At 38.4% G+C, this 24,801-nt stretch overlaps 1 long non-coding RNA gene across 2 annotated transcripts; it reads right to left on the bottom strand.

Annotated features, from left to right (window-relative positions):
- Positions 1 to 6,277: 6,277 nt before the first annotated feature.
- Positions 6,278 to 24,757, bottom strand: LOC139128990 (uncharacterized). 2 transcript variants are annotated; one of them, XR_011551481.1, is made up of 4 exons: positions 24,564 to 24,757; positions 11,196 to 11,314; positions 9,633 to 9,783; positions 6,278 to 7,370 (listed from the first exon to the last, which is right to left on the bottom strand). It is a non-coding gene; the product is annotated as an uncharacterized lncRNA (long non-coding RNA). The 2 variants fall into 2 exon arrangements; XR_011551480.1 differs by lacking the exon at positions 11,196 to 11,314.
- Positions 24,758 to 24,801: the final 44 nt, after the last annotated feature.

Genomic DNA, 24,801 nt, shown 5'->3' with positions numbered 1-24,801 from the left:
TTCTGTGATACTGCCGCACACACAACAAATTGTTTTGGTCAATGAATTTAATTTTATAACTTTACAGAATTCGTTCTGTGTATAAATATTTTAGTAAAAGAATAAATTACCTTGCCAGAATATCCAGTGTGCTCTCAGTCTGGCCAAGCCATCTTGTACATGTGCTTTGTGTAAAGACGTATATTTCCTGGCAGGAGACTTGATTATCCCTTGGCAAGGGTCATCGATAGTACAATCCCGTCCGGTGTTATCATCGCAAAGTACTTTTTTATAAGTTGAAGTACACTTTATAAGTTGAAGTACACATCGTGGATTTTATGCGCTCTGTAGTAGCGGCTGCTCTTATAGGGCAGTTTGCCCGTGTAAAATCCACTTTGGTTGTTTTTACATGGCCGTCCATGGAACTCTGGGGAGTCTCTTGGGTCATCAGATCAGACAAGTTGACAAGGTCCATCTTGACCAGTCGAAAAAACGAAAATGATATTGAAAGCCTGATGCATCCACGAGGCAATCACATGCATCTACAGATTGAATTCCTTCTCGCAAGCCAATAGCCAACAAGATAGAGTAAGGCAAGCCATTTTATTTAACCAATCAGACTAAAACAGTTTCCTTCTCCACAGGTGCATTATACCACTCTGTAACCCTTATTCAAATGCAGATTTGCAGTTGTCCAGAGCCCTTGTCCTACTTGTCTGGGATAGGTCATTCTCCCCGGACTCGCATGCCAGGTGCATGATGACCTCTGTGAACCTTTCGACGTACAATGGGTCACTCCATTCCATTGTGGGTATTCAAATCAAAAGTAGATTTATTGACGGTAATTTTCAAATTTTAGAGAAGATTGGCCTGTTTTTCGTGGTATAAGTCGTTAATCGCACCTCGTAGGTGTGCTGTTACAGTTGTAATCACCACACTTATGGTCAGGAACTTGTAAACATCACGAGGCCTTCGGCCTCGTGATGTTTACAAGTTCCTGACCATAAGTGTGGTGATTACAACTGTAACAGCACACCTACTCGTGCAATTAACTATACAAATAACCTGCCGAAGCGTGACTGATTACTCCGTCACAGAAATGGCCAGCTCAGCCGCCCGGCCTCGGGTGCCATTGTGCCCGATATTTACACCATGTCAATTTTAATTATCTCTTCCGATAATTTAGCTGGACATGTCTTCACAGTTATATGATTTTAAAAGTGCCAAAACTTATGTGAGGTTTCATAACGTCAAAGGTTTAGCGGCGAGAAAACAATTTTTTTTTATGCTAACTTGACCCCCAGCCGGTTCGATCCACTTCAGCTGTGGATCGGAAAGATGTGTAATTTTCAATTGATCTCTACTACAATTATCTACAAACGTCATGGTGTCATATAAATTTTTGTGTACATATTTTGAACGAGGCAATTCATGTTGAGAAGTAATAATGAGGTGGGATGGCAACTCCAGACTTCGTTTATATTTTGGTAGCTTGTGGTTGTATCACCCAGTGTTGTCCTTATATTTAAAAGTAGCCGGGTAATTTAAGAAAGTAGACGGGTGGACTGCGAGGAAGCGAAGCGACCGAGCGGCGAGTGAGCGTAGCGAACGAGGGGGGTTGGGGTGACCCCCCTCTCGCAAGGCGAAAAATGAAATTTTGGAGTGGAAATGGTGTTCTCTGGTGGCATCTGAGGTGACATTTAGCTGAGACTGAAACAATTCTTTTGTTGTGTGTCTTAGACGTGGCTCACATACAACAAAACAAACAAACATGATTTTTGTTTTGTTTGTATTATTTATAACACACTTATGGTTTTATTTGCAGTGAAGATGTAACATTTAATCTTAAATCACCCGCTGTCTGCTCATTTCTTTGCCCATTTCCCATTCTTCATTACCACATAGTTGTTTCCCAAAAACCATCAAACTCATTCTATTCAAATTAAAACACATTCGCTTTTCTTAAGAACAACATCGGTAAGATAATTCACTGTAACAGTGCTCGCATTTACAAAAAAAATGCGTATATAGAAAACTCATAACAATGAAAAAATGCGTAGAGAGTCGATCGCATTGGATTGAGTCTCTACGCATTTTTTCATTGTTATGAGTTTTCTATACGCAAACGATAATAGTAAAATGTTTGCGAAAGCACTCTCCGCGACTGAGCTTAGGCGACAACAAGACGAGATGAGTGCCCGCTTAACATTAAATTTGTTGCAACATTTCTGTCAATGACTCATTTTATGTGGAAAGTTTCGGATTCTCTGAGTGTAGTCTGAAAAATTGGCATCGTCGAGTCAGGGGCACGTTACCATGTCAGTTGCTAATTTTCAGGCTAGCGATAGTTTCTGAAACTTATGACACAAAGTGAGTGATTGACAGAAATGTTGCAACAAATTAAATGCAAACTACGCACGATCATCGCGTCTCGCTGTCCCCAAATTTGATAAAAGCAGATATGCAGCAAGGCGTCGGAAGGAAACAACTCTATTTTTTTTTCAAATTTTCTCCACGAGTCCGTGAAAAAAATGATTCAAAGGGTCCACCGAAAGACACTATCGGGCAACCCAACATGGAGAACATGGAGAAGCGCAGTGAAATTGAACCCATGCCGGAATCCACGACGAATTGTCCTGTAGTCTTAAGCAACAGGGGATCAGAGCCACAGTGAAGCCGTGAGCCGTGACGATGATGCGCCGGTCGGCAACGGTCGGCAACACACATGCCTGTCACCGTGGATTCTAGTATGTAAAAATAATCAATGAAAAAAAAATACCCATTCAAATAAACAGTTGCTTCTAATAAAATCAGTTCCAGCTCATTTTTTTAATCTAGAAAATGCGTTGGTATTGCTCTGAGAATAACTTGATTTGTTTAGAAGATCATACTGGTAGTGACCGTGACGTTGGCAGCCAGCGCGGCGGCGTTTACAAGCTGCAGTCTCATGAACTTCGAATCGTCGATCAAAATCACATCTTTTCGGCGCTTTTTTCTCACAAATTCAGCGAAATTGAAGTTTTTCATACATAAACTAAATATCTTTTTGGAATCAAGTATACCTTTCGAACGGGCTTTCTTCGGGTAAAATATTCCATCGGCAAGGTGCCAGTGGCCGACGCCACATTTCTTTTTGACGCCATCGTTAAAAATCATAACCTAAGATGACCTTCATACTAATCAAACCAATAACACTGCTCGTAACAAAGACAGCACCATCAGCCAATGACACTATTTAACAAATAAAAGATCGGGCTCAAAAAGCCACAAACGGGTATTTAGAAACTGTTTTATGTTTGTGCAGTTCCATGCGGGGAAAGGAGTCGCGAAACTGCTAATCGTACGCGTGTGCCGTCTAACAGCTGGCAGTGCAATCCCGAAATTACAGGTCTATAAAATAATCTGACGTTAAAAGTAGCCGGGAAAAAAAGCAAAACAGCCGGGTTATTTACCCGGCACCCGGCTCCTAAGGACAACACTGGTTGTGTGTACGGTATAGCTTAGACTCTCCACAGTCGCTGTGCCTTGTTGTGTGCCCAAAGTGGGCCTGCATTCGAAGGCTACGCTGTGCTAGCTGTGAGCAAGCGCTGCCAGACACTGCGTGGCAAGGCTGTGTTACGGGCGTTATACGGCACAGTAAGTGAGGTTACCCACAATTCCTCTTGATTTGTTCACTCAGACTTTTTTTGCTAAAGGCTTTTTCAATTTTATCAGTTTCTTAACAATTTTTTACTTACAATTTAAGTTCAGGATAATTTGTTAAAACTATGTTCCAAAATTATTGATTATGTTTCAAAACTCAAGAGTAAATTGAATGAGAAGTCGATGTTTGGAGGTACTAAAAATTGCACACTTGTCAAGATAAAGTTATCAGCAACTAAGATGGTCTCATCATACCACCTGTCAGACATGCAAATTTCCTTTGTCATCATGAACATTAAAAAAATCAATACCCTTTCTTTTGCCAACACAGATGCAACTTATTCCCTTAGTTTCCTTGACAATATTGTGTATGGCTGTCAAAAATCTATGTCGATAAAATTACAAAATTGCTATCTCCTCCGCGGAAAAGGGGTTGATCTCCTCATTATTCTCAGTGAGAAATCAGAAAATTATGATTATCAGAATATGTTGCCAGAATTTTGAAATATGGACCGAGTAGTTCTGTGTACAGAAGAAATTTGCTTCAGTTCAGTGAGTGATCTCCGTGTGTACAGATCATGGCGAATTGTGGGTAGCCTCACTTACTGTGTACGGTGGGAGGCCGTATAACGCCGGTAACACACAGCCCTGCCAAGCAGAGCTATGTACGGTAGTGCTCTAGTGTGTTGGACTGTAGTGATCTCGTCATAGACGACCAACAAGAGTTCCTTTCCTGTTCTCGTTAAGGTTGAGGTCCCGATGGCTGAAATCTGCAGGCCTGTAAATTCTGAACAGCTTCGTCATATCTTCTGTGACGATAACATTCTCAGTTGCACTGATTTCACTCATGACATTATCACTATCACCATAACCAATGCACTATTAGTGCAAAGTCGCCATCGCATGTTCTATTAGTGACGTCACAGCTACTTACGCCAGAACGGGACGAGCTCGGCAATTTCCGGGAAATGTCGCCATGATTGCAGTCAAAAAGTGTAACTTTTCCCGTGTTTTTTTCGTCAAAATAACACAAAACAAGTCTAAAAACCGCCCCAATAAGCTTCAGTTTGTGTGCGAATGTTTGTTTTATTGACAACACGATTGGAACTAATTTGGGAAAATTGGATGGGAATAATTTTTAGGAAAATGTAACGAAATCGAAATTTTTATAGCTGAAATTTTACAAAATGATAGAATAGTGTAAAATTTGAAATATTGTTCTCATCGAACAAAACAACGAAAACACAACGATTATTGCTTACCTCTTTCATCGGATTCATTTTCATGAAAAAAAGGTTCATTTTTGTGTAAATGTACTAAAGAAACGAGACAAAATGCTTAAAATTTCTCTTAATGATTTTTGAGTCGGGGAACTTTTGAAATGCCCCTGACTTTTGAATTTAAGGCTTCATAAACATTAAATTGAGTCAGGGCACATTTTAAACGACCCTGACTGACTTATCAGTAAATCAATCGAAAAGCTTCATTTTGTTCGTGGAAAAGTGACAAACTGAGATCATTACTAGCATTATGTAGTTTTTAACCATTGCACTCAACAAATAAAGTTACTACTGTCTGTAGCTTTCGGGTCCGTCCGTTAACCCTTCATCAGCATGAATGACACTGGCTGACAATTGGCATCAGCCACGTAGTGTTCGGTGATCACATGTAAATCACGTGATTGAATTAGGCTACTAAATACTGATGGTAAGGCATAGCGGCCACGATCACGATTCAATTCAGGATTAGAGCTGGCGATGTGTATTGCTTCCTTGACTCCATGTCGAATCCGAATGTGTTGTTTAGGTTGTCAATTTCAATCTTTAATGTTTGGCTAATATTTTTGGTGGTTTTGTTTTGTGTATTCACCTCAGTTTCTTGTTCTACTCCCTGAAGCATGGTGAAAAGTACGCACAGCAATATGTGTACAGTCAGCATTAAAATTTAAAATTGAATTCAAGTCCGGATTAGAATTCATTTGTCATCAATAACAATTACTGTGGTCTTTACACACGCGTATACAGAGTACTTGCCAACGGAATATTTTCATTCTATCATGCTGTGGGGAGTAGAACAAGAAACTGCCCTCGGTACACAGAGCAAAGCATACCTGATTGGCCGAAAGGTACACCTAATGTCCCTTTTATACAAATATGTTAATTTCGTCCAGTTTTACTGACAGATGAGGGAAGCTATCCTGTTCCCAAACCTATTTATGTGATCACAAAAGGGACAATATCTATTAAATGTATACTTTCATTTATAGAGAGGTTTGTAATTGTAGAGACAGCACTATTACTATTTTGTTAATAAATTTATTACAGCCTAAAGTCAATATTTACAACACCCACATAAATACATATACATTTATATATTACAGATATAGCTAGTTTTATCAGGGAAGATATTTAGTAGATTACCTATAGACTACCATGAGAAGTGATATTGGTAATATTCCAATTTCAGTGTAATGTGGCACTATATATAACTTTTCTTGTGTTGGATTGCTTGCTTGACAGTGTTTAAGTCCAGGAATTGTATTGAGGCAAAATAAGCAGTATTGCTATAGATTGTCATGTATTTTCCAATCATTACGTTATACTCTTGACACTGAGCATATCAAGTTGGTAAAAACAAAATGTAGCCGTCACCCTTGTGTGGGAAACTACTGTGTCTGGTATATTTTGTCTGCATCAGTAATTTTTGATGTTTTGTCAAATTGTAATTTGCTGCAGCCTCCTGCTTAAGCATGTCGTGAAACTGTCCATTATCAATCAAAGCTAGCCTGCATTCAGCGCTTGCATTCGCCTTCATTAAAGGTTTATATACACGTCCTGACGTTCGTTCCGTTTTGTTCATTTCGACACAATCTTCTTGAAACTCTTGCAAACGGGTTCGATACTCACGTACGTCCTCATAGAAATCTGTGCCGTAACTATGAACTTTCTTCCAAAAGTTTGATTGAAATGCTCGTACAACTTGACGTCAGCTTTGTTCCACTTCAAAATCTTTTTAGCGACCGATTTCGATATCGGATACCGTTTGCTGTCAGTTCTTATGAACTTGCTGATGTACAATAGGTCATCTAGTTTCCAGCATAAAGCCTTTTTAACAACACAAGCGATTCATCGAAGTAGTCAGATATTAAAACTAAGTCAAGTTCTCTATCCAATCTGTCAATCATTTCATTAATTGCAGAATCATTGTCATGAAAGCGATGATCAAATCCCAAAATAACGGACATGCCATTCCTTAGAAATACTCCCTTTCGTCCTCCGATTTTCGTGACATATTTGTCAGGTTCCTTCATGAATTCTTTGAGGGCGTTTTCACGTTTATTTAGTCCAACTTCGCTTGCATATTTAAAGAAGGCAAACGCCGATTCAAACCTCTTTACAGGACTTCGTATTATGGTGATATAGGTGGCATTAGGAACAACTTTATCAAGTTCAGGTCTGTTGTATGTCATATGGCTTGCTATAATGTTAAAATGAGCGCTCTGATTACCTGGTGGTCTTTGGTATTGTAACTTTCTATGAGAGAATGGTTGCTGTTCATCAAAGTGATGTCCATGCTTCGGCAAGGCAAACGCCAAACTACGATTGTATCCAAAACGCTGAAAGACAGAATTGGTTGTAGTACTAGCTGTCTTATGAGTCTTGATAAATACTATTTGAGTGATTTCTGTGCACGAAATTCTTCTCTTTCCATGGGGTCTGGGGGCGTTTCTTAAAGCATCCGAGGCAAACCTGGAAGTAGTAATACAAACGCGCATGATGAAACAAACTTCACTTTCTTCAGAAGTCGTCTGTCGGAAAGGCATATGTGTACAGTTCTTGATTACCAGCTCTTGTTGATTATATTCAAATCAATTTACAACATTTCATAAATTATCTTTTCCAGTGCAATTCCTGACTCTAAGTTGTATTTGTGTATACTTGTAGTAAATAAATGGTGTTGATGTTTCCCTTTCATTGATGTTCATTTCTCAAATCTTTTCCTGTAAGTTTCAGATTTTGTAAATAAATGATGCAAAATGTGTCTAGATAAAGCAAATAACAAACATTATATGTATGATTATTATAATCTTAAAATAATATAGCACGTCGCAGTTTTAAATACGTAAGTAGAACGGGTCTGCGCTTTCGTACATGTATGAGTAGAAAAAAACTGTGCAAAATGGTGAATATATGCCATACGCGAATTAAAATCCTGAAAGGGACACAGTGTTACAATCGACTGAGTCCCATGCCAGTAAATCTTTTCACAGTCTCTGGTTTAATGATAAATTTTGAAAAATGGAATTGTAAAAAAAGAGTTAAAATTGATGCATTTTGTTACCAATTGTCTTTGTCTTACAGATTAACATTGTTGCTAATAAGCAGCGAAAACCCTCTTCTTTCAATGGATAGAATCCAAAATATATCGGAGAATATTACAAATAACTGTGATGTCAATAAACAAAGTATGAATAATGCGTCCAGTTCAGCATTCCTTTTTTCACCTTGTACTGAAAGTGATGTTGTCAATACCATTGTATCTCTTGATACCCGCAAGACTGGCCATGACTTCATAAATGTAAGGCTTGTAAAAGATGCAATTTCTGAAATACGTAAATCACTCTGTCATATCATAGATTTGTCATTTTTCGGGGAATTCCGCAATGACTTAAAAGTTCCAAGGGTTTTGCAAACTGGGCTTTAACCTAGATGTGACGTATTGGTACGATGCCAACAGGCTGACAATAAACTCTAAAAAAATAAAATATGCAATCATACAGTAATACAAAAGACTGTGTTTGTCACAGGTCGCTCGAATGAAAAATGAAATAGTAGAAGGAGTTGACTGTGCATTTTTTTGGAGTAACTATAGATAGCAATTTATCATGGAAACATCACATTGTACAAGTCAGAATGAAAATCAGTAAGTTAACAGGTATGTTCTTAAAATTAGGTCATCTAGTAGCGCTTTTCACACTAGTATTGGTATACAATTCCTTTGTTCTACCCCAAATAATATATGGCTTGGAGAGTCTGGGGAAATACTTATTCTACTTATTTGAAAGATATTTTTCTGGTCCAACCAAAACAGATGGTTCGTATAATGACCTTCAGTGATTATAGCGCAAACTCATCACCACGTTTTTAAGAAACTTGGTATTTAGATATATTTAAGCAACATAAATTACAGCTTGCAGTTTTTGTACATGATGCTTTAAAGCATAGACTACCAGACGCTTTTAAAGATTTTTTCCTTCCGATTCGACATACGTACAGTACAAGACAAAGTGTTCGTAACGATTTAGCCATACCACAAATGAGACTTAAGGCAGGTGAGTTTACTGTAAAATACGCTACAACAAAGGTCTGGAATGATATACCCAGTTATATAAGAGAAATACCCAGTAGATATCACTTTGAAACTGGAATATAGAAATTATCTTCAGAACAGTCTCACCAGCCATTAATGTACATTGAATCCTTGGTTTTCATTTTCACAAATATTTTGATTTTGCAAATTTTGAAATAATTTATCTTTAACTGTCCAAGTAAATGTCATACACATCTGCTTTTTTGTCTTCCTGAGAGCTGTACGTCTCGATACTGAGCTCCTAATTTAAAGGTTAATTAGCACATTCTATGTAATTTCAGTCATAACAGTCAGCCCATATTGTGAGTTTGTCAAACAATCAAGTACTCGGCAGTGAACCGATTAGGTTGCTAGACAACTATTTTTACTCTCGTTTTCCCAGCCATGTCATAGTTACTTTGGTTCTTTACATAGGAAGTAAATAGAAAACAGTTTCGGTAATATCTCCACCCAAGATTTGTGAACGGTGACACTACCTGACAACCTACAAAATTACCTTCTTCGTTGATCGGCTTTCATCCTGGTAGCTCCAGAAAGCTACCTTACTTTAAATGATGTCTTTACCCGTTTTAGGTTGATGTCAATTCTATGAAAAGAGTCATCCAGACTATAAACGTTATTCTGTAAAAATCATTACTTACTGACGGAAAGATGTGCTCAACTTGGTAGCTGAAGCGAGGACGTGACCGTTCAACATAGCAATATAGCAAGCCATAACGAAAAATGTTATTGCTATGATGCAGAGGAAAGCCGTCTTTCTTGTAACACCCATGCTGATTAATGTAGGAGTTTCTGAAATGAATGAAAAGATTTCAAGAACAGCTAATTAGACAAGCAAAATAAGAGGGTAAAAAACAATAAAATTGACATTTTATCCACTTTCACCGGGGGGGGGGGTATTTTTCATCCGCAACAAGACAGCACAAGGTGCGTAAAAGAGTAAAGTGAAACCAATACTGATAGTTATTCTTGAAATATCAATGATTAATAAAGTAAAATCGATAGTGATCAGTAATCTTGAAATACCAGTAATTAATAAAATGCAGAAGGAAATGTTTCTGAATAGCTCAAGTTTTAGAACTCAACGTGTTTCGAGTTTATTTTTCTCAGATTTTTTCTCAGGTTTGCGTGGCAAATTTGTTTTTGTACAAGCATCACTCAATCCAATGAGAGTTCCCGGCCGAACGGCAAACTGTCATACTAACGGGTTTTTTTATCAGTCCATCATCCAACCGGCGTTAGCCCAATTACAAGATGAGGTACCCCCAGCGTAGGATTGTCATGGTATAATGTCCTTATTAAGTTTCGGATGAAATTGATGTAGACGTCTGCATAATAGATCTTGATTTGACAATGTGTAACAAATGACTGTCCGTCCATATTGTGATATAAGGTGGCATACACAAACATCTCTTGAGGGGTGGGAGATTTCAGGGGGGAGGGCGTTGGAAAAGATTGCAGTGATGTTAAATCTTTAAAGACTCTGTATATCGCCCTGGTACGCAGCGGCTTCGAATACTTTCATGTTATCTGGAATCCGTGGCAGCAGAATTTTGTTGATAAGGTTGAACGTGTTCAAAAGAAATTCATTAAGTACTTGTGTTTTAAACTGAATATGCGTTACTGTTCATCAGGATACACAGAATTATGCAAATTTTTCAATTTGCCTCCTCTTTACAATCGTAGGAAGGTTTCTGATTTTAGCTTCCTGTACAAATGTGTTCATTCTGTGGTTAATTGTTCTCATTTAACTCAAATCCCATTGAACGTTCAACGTACTCTACAGGTAAACCTAACATTTCGGGTACCTTTTCCAGAATCAATGTTCGTAAACACTCCTTTTTGCCACGTGCTTTAAGCACTTAAAAAACTGTATTTCAAAATTACGCTCGAGTATTGACAATATTGACAAATTTAGCCTTTTTAAAACAAGAGTAAGGAATTATTTTTATTCATGATTTGTATGTTCTTTGTAATTGTTCTTTGCATTAATTTTGTGTTAGTCTGTATTTTGTGTATTTCTATGTTTTGCGGAGCCTGTAATTGGATCCCTGAGATTCCTAGAACAACAACGTTATGGAAAATAAAGATTCTTTTGAAAATTCGTTTTGAAATGCATATTTGATACTCGGATATATTGAGATAAAAAACTGGGCTAATTCAGTCCACGAGTCCAGTTCACAGGTCTAGTGTACAAAACTTACGCAAAATCTCAACTGGCCAAGCGGGCTAGCAACTGAAAAACAATTACTGGCCCTGAAGGAAATCAATTGGTCCGATCCTCAGATTAAATCCAAATATAGTGCAGATTTTTAACTCGTGCCTAGAACAAGATTGAAAAAAAAAGAAAAAGACACTTCAACATCCTAACATGAAATGGTTTTTCTTGCCTTTTAAATTATTTTAAAGGAAAGCAAAGAAGATGACTATCAAAAGCAAAAGTTTGGGCAACTGACGTCCTACATATTTCTGTCATACATAACAATCTATATATCGGGTCTGAGATTGATACTAGACGATACAAGAATGCCTTCTGTGGCGACACGCTGGGTTTGCGAAATTGCCGATAATTTACATCAGGCTGATACAAATTGACGATTTTAGGACTCTCAATCGATACTGGACAATTCTAGAATGACTTGCCTTGCGCCTCGGCACGCCAGATCTTTGAAATCACAGATATTTACTCAATATTTATTGTCGTTTGGAACTCTATATCGACACTAGAATGACTCTGGTCTATGTAAAAACACCGATGTTTATCGGCGATTTCAGGACAAATATCCGATATATAAGCTTAAGCCAATAAAAATAGAAATTTTGTTTCTCCTCATTGCCCGTGTCAATCCAGACCCACTGCGTCCACCTTTTTTCTCCTCATGAGGAAATAAAATTAGAAATTTAAAACCGCAAAAATGCGTGACGATACCCAAAAAATTTTGTGCCCGTAGTGCATAACACAGTGCCGTACAAAACAAAACTATAAATAAAATAACTGACACTAACATTCCATTCAGAACTGTACACATATGTCACTGTTCGATTAAGCTGTCATGTAACTTTTGACCATTTTTTACCTCGGAAAATTCCATGTTGGAGGCTCATATTTGTTGCAAAATGTTGTTTTACGAAGAAACAAACATGATTAGTGATGTTATAGCCACATAAAACTGCTAATTTTTGTTCAAACGTGGTGCCCTTCCGAGCTCGTTTGTTGATATCTGGCATGCTCAGGGTGCTGGGGAGAACGCAGATATGGTGACGCCGCGATCACGCGAGATGTACAAGTTCACGTTTATTGCAGGATCAAAACAACATTACGTCGTGGATTGCCAGACATCTGGCCACGCAACGTCCTCGGACAATGGACTACGACGTAAGTACCGGGCATAAGTAATGAATATTTATTTTGAAATTGCTGTAAATGGCTCGCGCAGGTGCAGAAGAATGCCTACGTTGCAATCCGCGTGTCAACAGAGTTTGTATTTCTGTCCGGACAAAAATTGAAATTTTCGTTGTAAAATCACATGTTAATTAGTTTTAGGGCACGTAATGTTTCCGAATCATATGCGATTCTCTGTTATTTGACAGGCTATTCAACATGAGCCAGCGATCATTTCAATCAAAACTAACGGAAAAATCGCCAGAAGATACAGCTAATGGAACTTTAACAAATGAGGAGCATACTGAAAAGCGCCACTACTCTCGCCAGAAAACGAGTGAGTGTCTCTTTCGCTTTGATGCAGTACCGATCAGTCAGTTCACTTTTTATTTGTGAATTCTACGTTTTGTAAATCTCTTAAAAGAATAAATTTCCTATATTTAAATAATTCTGTCAGGTATTCAGCTTTGCGAAACATTCTGGTAAACTTCTTTACATATAGGGGAAGTTACTGACCTGCGTCTTTAGGAACAGCAGGACATCGGGGGCGACTTGCAGCGATTTGAAAGCTTTTGTCCAATTGGTTGGCAGAATCTCACCATTATATTGAATAATGAAAATAAACTCCCTAAGTTGCTGTGAATAATGACAATCGACCAATCAGATATAACCTTGCAAACACGCTGCAAGTCAGCCGGGACATCTTTCAAGAGTTACGGGTCCTGCCTGAAAACTGCCGGTCTCGGGCATCGGGTTAGGGTGAATTTTTGCACGCTGCACAGGTCAGGTCGACGGGTCCAGTCCATGGGTTCGGCCCACGAGTCTGGTCTACTAGTCCAGTACAGGTTTTAGACACTGCCGTTAAATCTAGACGTTCATGAGCCAGCGTCGGTAGATTACTTACATTTTCTTTGACAATCACTTTGCTGACCGTCTTTAGTTAATTATAGATGCATACCAAGTGTTATGTAGGTCATTTCCCCCACACTCATCATGACCTGAGTTCAATTAGTCTAGAACATTCTCAAGGTCACTGCCCTTGATGACCTCACAACCTTGAATTCAATTAGTCATGTTTGGAATGTTCTGGAAAGTTGATTAGTTGTGTAAGGGAGATAATTTTAGAACAGTAATTAGCATGTCAATAAAAGTTCTAGATTGTTCTTATATGCCTTTATAAAAGGGACGTGCACAGCTTCCAGTCAGACTTTTGGGATCGTGTCTCTTGTGTGTTACTAAACTCCAGCAGTAGTCATTCTCAAGACTTTTCAAGACCTTCACTGTCAACGCTGGATTTATACTGTGGACTTTGTGCAGCTTCAAGCCTGCAAGGACTGTTCATTCATCCAACTGACTGTTACAACTCTGAGACTGGAGCTTTGCCGTCCCAGCTGAGATAGTAGTCTGTACACTTTAAAGCTTGTATTCTATCCCTAACTTAGCAATTAGTTTTATTTTTGTAATAAATTTTGTTTAAACGGAAACTGCTGAGTTCACCCTTTTGTTCGTTTTCTCTGCACGTAACAAAATTGGGGGCTCGTCCGGGAGACGAATATTTTGAGCCGTTTGACAACATTTTGACAGCCTTTTCAAAACTACATATACTGTGAACTCAGCGAAATTTAATCATGGCGGAATTTAAACCAGAGGAAATGGATGACCTTGATCAGGACACATTTGATTCCCTCAGAAAAGACGACCTCATAACACTGGCCAATTTCCTTAAGGTAGAAGTTAAACGATCTATGCGCAAGCGAGAAATACAGTTCAAGATTGCAAAAACATTTAGTTAAATCAGGCCATTTGAGGAGTCTGCCTTAAAAGATTATGAGCCCGAGTCTACCTCTGAACTCAGAAAATTAGAATTAGAAATGCAGACAAATTGGAGATCAAGAAACTAGAATTACAAATGAGAGAGAAAGAATTACAAATGGAAGAAAGACAGAAAGAGAGGGAATTGGAAATGAAAGAAAAAGAATTGCGAATGGAAGAAAGACAAAGGGAGAAAGAAAGAGAGGAAAAAGAAAAGGAATAGAGAATGAAGAAAGACAAAGGGAGAAAGAAAGAGAGGAAAAAGAAAAGGAAAGAGAATTAGCAGAACACCGACTGCAGTTAGAAATGAGACGTTTAGAGCTTGGAAAGTCAGGAAAATTCTTCCCTTCAGACAATTTTGACATCACTAAGCATTTCAGGTTAGTTCCCCCTTTCCAAGAAAAGGATGTTGATAATATTTTCTCCATTTTGAGAAAATTGCTCAGAGTCTGAATTGGCCTAAGGAGTCCTGGTCTATGCTTTTGCAGAGTGCTTTGGTGGGTAAAGCCAGAGAAATTTACATTCAGTTGTCAGTAGAGCAGGCTTCAAATTATGATTCTGTGAAGGAATTAATTCTCAAGGGCTATGAGTTGGTGCCTGAAGCTTACCGTCAGAAATTTAGGGATTGTGAGAAGGTGAAGGATCAAACTTATGTTGAATTTGCTCGAACAAAAGAACAACTGTTTGATCGTTGGTGTTCTTGGAAAAGGTCAGTCAGAATTATGACAAATTACGACAACTTGTTTGATTGAGGAATTTAAAAGGTGCATCCGGAGTGACATCAAGACGTTTATCAATGAACAAAAGGCAGATACATTGGAGGTTGCTGCACGTTTGGCCGATGATTATTCATTGACCCACAAATCTTCATTTCTCAGCAAACCATCCCAGTCCTTTTCATACAGAAACAATGCAGGTAAATTAACTCGTCCTTTTCATCCAAGAATTTTTCAAAGGAGAGTAGAAAATCAAATGACAACAGTTCACAGAGTTCAAGTAACACTCCCACATCATCAGATCCCAAGTCTCAATCTCCTTCTGACAAACAGTTTGGTACACTTTCTTGTAATTATTGTAAGAAAGACGGCCATTTAATGTCAGAGTGTTTCAAATTGAAAAGAAAACGTGAAGGTCAAAGTGGTCAAAGTGGATCTAAGCCCACCGGCTTTATTTCTTCATCAACTCAATTAGAGTCTAATAATGTGTGTAACACATTTTCTGAGGTTAAACCCCTCTTATCCCCAATTAATGAGGTCAAGGTCAATTCTTCTCAAGATAGCATTATGGGTATTTTCGAACCATTTATTCATGATGGTTTTATATCACTTTCTAGTGATTTTTCTTCTGCTACCCCTGTCAAAATTTTAAGAGATACCGGGGCTTCCCAGTCTCTTTTGTTGGCAGATACCCTGCCGTTTTCTGAAAAGTCATTTTCAGGTTCTAAAGTTCTTATTAAGGGGGTAGATTGTAATGACTACATTCCTGTTCCTCTCCATAATGTCTATTTGTCTTCGGACTTTGTTTCTGGACCTGTGGCTTTAGGTATTAGGCCTTTTTTGCCTTTTGAAGGGATTCACCTTCTTCTTGGAAACGACCTTGCTGGGGACAAGGTCATTACTAATCCACTTGTGACTGATAATCCTAGTTTAGATCAGGATCCAGAGCCAATTGAACAAGAGATACCCGATTTATTTCCTTCATGTGCCATTACTCGAGCCATGTCAAAGAAAACTTCCGAGAATCAAAATACTCTCAAAAATAATGTCACAGATGTTGACTTAAATGACACCTTTCTCAGTCAGGTGTTTGACACGGATCATTCCGTTATCCCTCGAGGATTTGAAACTTCCAGTAAAACTTCTGCTGACCAAAGTCAGACATTTTCTAGATCAAATCTCATTGCAGAACAACACAAAGACCCAGATATTTGTCTTTGTTTGACAGGGTAGATGATGAAGGTAAAACTTCAGATAGCTCTGTTTCCTATTATACAAAATCTGGTATTCTCATGCGTAAATGGAGACCTCCAGACGTTTTGGTTGATGACGATTGGGCTATAAAACATCAAATTGTGGTTCCAAAGCCCTATCGTGCTGAAATATTGCGCCTGGCCCATGAAACGCCCTGGGCTGGTCATTTGGGAGTAAGGAAAACTTATCATAAAATTCTCAGTCACTTTTATTGGCCTAATCTCAGGCAGGATGTAACACATTTCTGTAAAACTTGTCACACATGTCAGATGGTAGGAAAGCCGAATCAGACCATTCCAAAGGCCCCTTTACAGCCAATTCCTGCATTTCAAGAACCATTTAGTAGGATACTAATAGACTGTGTTGGGCCCCTACCAAAAACAAGATCAGGAAATGAGTACATGCTGACAATAATGTGTACATCAACTCGGTTCCCAGAAGCCATACCACTGAGAAACATAAAGACAAAGACTATAGTGAGAGCTTTAGTCAAATTTTTCACTTATTTGGCCTCCCCAAATGTGTCCAGTCCGATCAAGGCTCCAACTTTATGTCTGGAATTTTTCAACAAGTAATGGATCAGCTAGGCATTAAACAGTATAGGTCATCCGCCTATCATCCAGAAAGTCAGGGTGCTCTTGAGCGATTTCATCAAACTTTGAAAAACATGATTAGGACCTACTGTTTTGACACAGAGAAGCAGTGGGATGAAGGAATTCATTTTCTGCTCTTTGCTGTTAGAGAGTCAATTCAAGAGTCTCTTGGTTTTAGCCCATTTGAGCTTGTATTTGGACATACAGTCCGTGGCCCACTTAAGCTCATTAAAGAGAAATTCCTATCAGACGATGATGATTGTCTGAATATTTGCAATATGTGTCAGATTTTCGTACAAAACTCTCTAAAGCATGTGAATTAGCCAGAGAAAATCTTGAGTCATCTCAGCAGTCAATGAAAACCAAATATGATAAAAGCACCTCAAAACGGAAGTTTGAACCAGGTCAAAAAGTTCTTGTTCTACTTCCAATTCCTGGCAAACCACTCCATGCTCGTTACTTTGGGCCATACCTAATTGATAAGAAATTGAGTGATTTAAATTACATCATAATAACACCTGACAGGCGAAAACAAAAACAGCTATGTCACATAAATATGCTTAAGCCATATTTGGATAGGGATAATCCTACTATAACTCAGCCTGTCAGTGCAGTCAGTTCAAACCATTATGAAGATAGTGATACTGAAACTGACTTGAGTGAAAAAACTCTAAACTCAAAGCTGGGCTCGGTCAAGCTTCAGAACTCAGAAATCCTGGAGAAGCTGGAGTCTACAAAGTTGGCACACCTCCAGCCAGAACAACAACAACAGGTGAAAGAACTGCTCCACGAATATAAACACCTGTTTCAAGATGTTCCAACGAGGACAAACGTCATCTATCACGACGTTGATGTTGGGGACAGTAAGCCTGTAAAACAACATCCATACAGACTGAATCCAACAAAAGCGAAATATCTCCAGGAAGAAGTCAAATACCTGCTGGACAATGACTTTATTGAACCCAGTAAAAGTAACTGGAGTTCGCCATGCATACTTGTTCCCAAATCAGATCACAGTTATCGTATGTGCACGGACTTTAGGAAGGTCAACACTTTAACAAAGACAGACACTTTCCCAATCCCGAGGATTGATGACTGCATCGACCGAGTGGGAAAAGCCAAGTATGTGACGAAATTTGACCTACTGAAGGGATTTTGGCAAGTCCCTCTGACGGATCGTGCTCGTGAAATATCCGCCTTTGTTACACCAGACGGATTGTTCCAGTACAAGGTGATGCCATTCGGAATGAAGAACTCTCCGGCAACGTTCCAACGGATGATCAACGACGTCATATCCGGGCTAGACGGATGTGCAGCTTACGTTGACGACGTCGTCCTGTATAGTGATACCTGGGAGGAACACATCAAGCTCATGCGGAAGTTCTTTGAGAGACTGAGCAAAGCAATGTTGACTGTCAACCTTGCCAAATCTGAGTTTGGTTGGGCGAGGGTGACTTACCTCGGACATACTGTAGGACAGGGTGAGGTAAAACCTGTTGATGCCAAAATCAGTGCCATTTCAAGTTTTCCCATACCAAACTGCAAACGACAACTGATGCGCTTTCTTGGTATGGCTGGTTACTACAGAAAATTCTGTCCAAATTTCTCCACAATTACTGAGCCTTTGACTAACTTACTTAAAAGAAAGTAAAGTTTGTTTGGTCAGAGCAATGCCAACAGGCATTTGATACACTTAAAGCCATACTGCAAAGTGCTCCAGTGTTGTCTGCACCAGATTTCACTTTGCCATTCAAATAGCTGTGGATGCTAGTGATACGGCTGCTGGTGCTGTTTTATTGCAAGAGGATAGTCATGGTATAGATCATCCTGTTTGCTATTTTTCACGCAAATTTAACAAATCCCAGAGAAACTACTCTACAATTGAAAAAGAGTGTTTATCTTTGATATTAGCTTTACAGCATTTTGAAGTTTATGTTACTTCTTCAAATCAGCCAATAGTGGTTTATATTGATCACAACCCTCTTGTTTTTCTGCAGAAATTTAAAGGCAAAAATCAGAGATTGCTAAGATGGAGTTTAATGTTACAGGAGTTTAATCTTGACATTCGACATATCAAGGCAGAGACAATTTAATTGCAGACTGTCTCTCTCGTATTTAGAGTTTATTGTTGTTCACTTTCAAGAAATTTTACTGTAGAGTAAAACAAAATTTGAGTACTTAAATCCTTTTCAAGATTACATTTGCAAACGAAAGATTTTTCTTTGAAAAATTTTCTTTTTTTTGAAGAGGGGGTGTGTTATGTAGGTCATTTCCCCCACACTCATCATGACCTGAGTTCAATTAGTCTAGAACATTCTCAAGGTCACTGCCCTGATGACCTCACAACCTTGAATTCAATTAGTCATGTTTGGAATGTTCTGGAAAGTTGATTAGTTGTGTAAGGGAGATAATTTTAGAACAGTAATTAGCATGTCAATAAAAGTTCTAGATTGTTCTTATATGCCTTTATAAAAGGGACGTGCACAGCTTCCAGTCAGACTTTTGGGATCGTGTCTCTTGTGTGTTACTAAACTCCAGCAGTAGTCATTCTCAAGACTTTTCAAGACCTTCACTGTCAACGCTGGATTTATACTGTGGACTTTGTGCAGCTTCAAGCCTGCAAGGACTGTTCATTCATCCAACTGACTGTTACAACTCTGAGACTGGAGCTTTGCCGTCCCAGCTGAGATAAGTAGTCTGTACACTTTAAAGCTTGTATTCTATCCCTAACTTAGCAATTAGTTTTATTTTTGTAATAAATTTGTTTTAAACGGAAACTGCTGAGTTCACCCTTTAGTTCGTTTTCTCTGCACGTAACACAAGGCATGACAGTAATGTAGATTTTGAGACGATTTAAGTTTATACTCTTTCTAGCGAGAGTCATCCCCGCATTCGACTAGACACAAATTTGTAGACACTCTGAGACCTTTATGTATTGACTTCAGTGAGATGCCCAGTCTGTTTGACAGTCACTATAGGAAAAAATTCCGAGACTGGAGCGAGAAAGTGACGCTTTCTCGCAATTGGTGAGAATCTCTTGTTATTCTCACCGCTGTCGGTGAGAAGTTTTTAATTCTCACCGGTGAACTGCGAGAAATGCACTCCTTGGTGAGAATAAAGTATGATAACAGATTCTCACCAGTGAGACTGGAAATTCTCACCAAGCACGGTGAGAATGGTAATTTTCACAGTGAGAATGTATCATACTCATCATTTCCTGGTGAGAATCAAGCAGACTCGCTGTTCACTGGCCTCTTTTCTATTCAATCTGTTTATCAAAAATTAGGTGGGCTTTCTATCTCAAGTGCTTTTAAACTATTTGATTCTGTAATTGTACCTACTATCCGCTATGAAAGAGAAAAAATGGGGTTATGAATATTCTGATGAGTTAGAGCATATTCAACTCAGATTTTGTAGATATCTACTAGGTGTTAATAGCAATGCTAGTAATTATGCTGTCCTTGGAGAATGTGGAAGATTGCCATTATGCTGTATTTATTATAAAAGATGTATTATGTACTGGATAAAACTTCTTGAAATGAGTGACAATAGACTACCAAAGGCTTGCTATAGTATGTTAAAAAAACTTGATGACGCAGGTAGAACCACTTGGGCCACCCACATCATAAATATTCTTTTTAAATATGGTTTTTGGGTGGTCTGGATAGAACAGCAAGTTGGGGATAAAAACAATTTCTTACATGTTTTTCACAAAGAATAAAAGATTGTTTCCAGCAAGAATAGCATGATAATATAACAGAGTCACCTAAATTAAGTCTGTACTGTAAATTTAAATCGCTGCTCGAGCCGGAAAAGTATCTGAGTCATCTCAACGGTATTAATAAGATTATTTTTTCAAAGTTTCGTTGTTGTAGTCATAGACTGAATCAAGGGGATGACACCTAAAATTGCTACTTTAACAGAGAATTTGTATGCATTGTAAAATTGTAAATGACGTTGAACTTGTAGAAAATGAATTTCACTTTGTGTTTATTTGCCCACTTTATAGTGATATAAGAACAAGGTATATATCCACATTACTGACTACATTTCCATCCGATAAAAATCGTATTCATATTTTATCTTCGCAAAATATTCATGAGATCCAAAAGTTTGCCACTTATCTATCTATCTATCTATCTATCTATCTATCTATCTCTCCATCCATCCATCCATCTATCTATCTATCTATCTATCTATCTATCTATCTATCTATCTATCTCTCTCTCTCTCTCTCTCTCTCTCTCTCTCTCTCTCTCTCTCTCTCTCTCTCTCTCTCTCTCTCTCTCTCTCTCTCTCTCTCTCTCTCTCTCTCTCTCTCTATATATATATATATATATATATATATATATATATATATATATATATATATATATATATATATATATCCTATTTAGGGAGTAGTGGTACTGCCGTTGCATGTTGATATGTTGCATAAGCTGTTCAGTCAATCATTTCCATCTTTTTTCAATACGCTATTGTCTCTCACACTCACACGCACAACATACATTATATATATGTATATTATATATATATATTATATATATATATATATATATATATATATATATATATATATTAGTATATCTTTTCTTTATGTATATGCATCAGTGTTTACATTTGTCTGTTTATTTGTTTGCATGTTTTTTATCCAACGTTCTATTATATTGTATATTTGTTTATTTGTTTATCTATTTTTATGTTTGTCTGTGTTTATTATTTATTTATACATTTGTGTGCTTGTTTGTATGTTTGTTTATATTTTGTTTATTAGCCAATCCTGTCAATCTTTTTTTAATATGCTGTTGTCTCTCACACTCACACACATACATTGTATAAATAAATAAATACATATATATATAAATATATATATAAACATATATTTATTTATATAAATATATATACATATAAGTATATTTAGGTATATGCATGAGTGTATACATTTGTCTTTTTATTTGTTTGCATGTTTATTTCTTCAACATTCTATGATAATTTATGTTTGTTTATCTATTTATGTTTTTCTGTGTTTTATTATTCATTATGTATTTGTATGCTTGTTTGTATGTTTGTTTATAGTATGTTTGTTTGTATGTTTGTTTGTTTGTTTCCTGAGCGCCCTGTGGTTTATTCTCACCAGTGAATGATGAGTATAATGACAGTCCCCTGTGGTCTATTCCGCTCTGCGTCTATGCGCCCCATAGATATTTGCACATATGCCTGAGAAAAAAAGGTATATGTACACACGTCTATGGGGCGCATAAACGCAGAGCGGAATAGACCACAGGGGACTGTGGTATACTTTATTCTCACCGTGCTTTGTGACAATTTCCAGTCTCACCGGTGAGAATCTGTTATCATACTTTATTCTCACCAAGGAGTGCATTTCTCGCAGCTCACCGGTGAGAATTAAAAAATTCTCACTGACAGCAGCGAGAATAACAAGAATTTCTCACCAATTGCGAGAAAGCGTCACTTTCTCGCTCCAGTCTCGGAATTTTTTCCTATAGTGGTGTGGTGGACCACGTATCAACAGACAGCCGACCTTTCTAGACATTGTAATCATGTAGGAGTACTAACTATCCGAATTATGATGTACTACTCGCCTGTATGTGCTTTATTACCGGACCTGTTACACGAGTAAAGGCGGAATAGCACAGACTAATCACGAACAACATACGTACCGGGACCATCACGACCTAAGGGGCCGGGGATAATTAAAACATGCGCACAGTAAACGAAACTTAGTGCGTTTGTCCTCAAATCGCCCCCACCCCCCACATACCACCTCTAAAATCAATCTCTGTTCAGCGCAAAATCAACAATGACGCAACCAACAGAATGAAATAAAACAGTGTATACAAAATGACTGTTATGTTACTCGTGCAATGATTCACATAGATGTCAATGCTGGTGTAGCGCCGGTGTCGTACTGGCCTGGTACACGCCAAACAATATAGCGCGATATTTTGCGAATAAAACAAAAATGTGTAGCGAGATGTTGCGATAGGAAAACTTTTAGTGCGATTTTTGCGCACGCTAATCGAAATACAGCCAAACCCCCTCCCCCTAAACAGAAGTTTCGTTTACCGTGCGCGTGTTTTAATTATCCACGGCCCCTAACCACTGCTCGACCAAGCCACATTACATATTGGTGCAGGAGGGGAAATGATCGACTAAAGCCAGAAGCCTTTGCCGTTATTGTGTTTCATCGGTATACTGTTTGCTGTGCTATCATTTTGTAATTGCAATTACCGAAGATATTTTCACACTGCACTTTTGTAATGAATGTATTCTTCTGGTGAAGTACATTGACGTGATGAAAATTGACGACTGATAAGCTCATGATTTCATGACAGCAGAAATACGGACATTGAACGACTTGAATTTGGGCATATTGCAAAGAGGCTAGTGAATTTGAAAATGTAAACGGACTATTGATGTATTAAATTCACATTGTCACCGACGACGACGACGAATATAGCGCGTGTAGCCGTGGTGATGACTCCAGCGCGCGAAGACGATCATCAGCCCACGTTCCGGTCTTTCGCGGACAAGGACCGACGTTCCGGCAGAGGCTTATTACTGGCAATCAGCCAAAGGAGGCGATGGTGATTTGTAATACCAAGTAGATCTGTTTCACGAGGATGATGTTCTCCGGTTCTAGGCAGACGTACCTTGACGAGAACCATGATAGCGACCAAGGCGAATTAGTGGCAACCGGCCCGGATGAGTTGTTGCCCGAAAGGTAGAGCTGCGTGAATCTTTCCGAGACGGATGTGTGCCCCGAGCAGACGACACAGCTGGACGAGCTTTGTTACAGTATGGAATACTACCTCTTTACGGACATTGACGAAGATAAAACAAAACAGATAAAGGAATTCGCCGACTTAAAACGCAACGCCCGTGTTATGTAAGTACCTGCTTACCAGTGAACTGTAGAAACCAATACAATCAACGTACGTATGACAGATAAAAATGACACTGAAACTATCAAAAGTGACCATGTTACAAATAGACTCTGTGATATTGGATTTGAATCGTCTTTCGAGATCAATAACAACGTTGAACTTGTAAACGAAGAACATCATCGCACTCTTACGAACTTCACGAAATGATTGCCACTGTAGTGAACTTTGGTATCTGTAAAACCTGTATTCATTGATTATTCTCCCTTCTATTATGATTTTTGACTTTGTTGATTTTTGATATTGTTTTATTGTTTTTGTTGTTTTTGATTTGGAGATCTAACAAGACCGCCTATGGACATACTTCAGACGAAAGGACGACCACCCCTTTCTTCAGTATCTACACCAATGAGTGACAGTATAAGTGTAAGGTAAATCATGGCTATCTCACTGGTCCAGTCCTGCAGGTGCTTGGTTTGATGAATACTCTTTGTAACGTCACCTTGAAAGCCATACAACCCCGCCATTCCTATCAGTTTAATTTTTCAGCTCTCTGAAACAGCTGTATATTATGTTGATTTTTGATATTGTTTTATTGTTTTTGTTGTTTTTGATTTGGAGATCTAACAAGACCGCCTATGGACATACTTCAGACGAAAGGACGACCACCCCTTTCTTCAGTATCTACACCAATGAGTGACAGTATAAATGTAAGGTAAATCATGGCTATCTCACTGGTCCAGTCCTGCAGGTGCTTGGTTTGATGAATACTCTTTGTAACGTCACCTTGAAAGCCATACAACCCCGCCATTCCTATCAGTTTAATTTTTCAGCTCTCTGAAACAGCTGTATATTATCGGTAGTGATGGTATGCAAATTGTAAGGTTTGTAGAAGAAAAAATACGATTACCTTGTAAAGTCTCCGTCGCCTTTTACAAATATGTAACATTGATGTTGGTAGTCTTAGACAAGCCTTTCCCCGGACTTTTCAATGAGTGAACTTGCACACTGTGTGAAGACTTTCACGAGTGAGCCCGGCTTGTGATACCCGATTCGCTGTCTTGCAATAAATTGTAAAGCTACGACCTCTGTTTTTTTCTTGTAACAACTCTCTCAAACACCGATACAATCATGGTATAATCACTGGG

The sequence above is a fragment of the Ptychodera flava genome, unplaced genomic scaffold, assembly GCF_041260155.1.
Source record: "Ptychodera flava strain L36383 unplaced genomic scaffold, AS_Pfla_20210202 Scaffold_83__1_contigs__length_492613_pilon, whole genome shotgun sequence".
Lineage (NCBI taxonomy): Eukaryota > Metazoa > Hemichordata > Enteropneusta > Ptychoderidae > Ptychodera > Ptychodera flava.
This window is presented reverse-complemented; position numbering and strand designations above follow the sequence as displayed.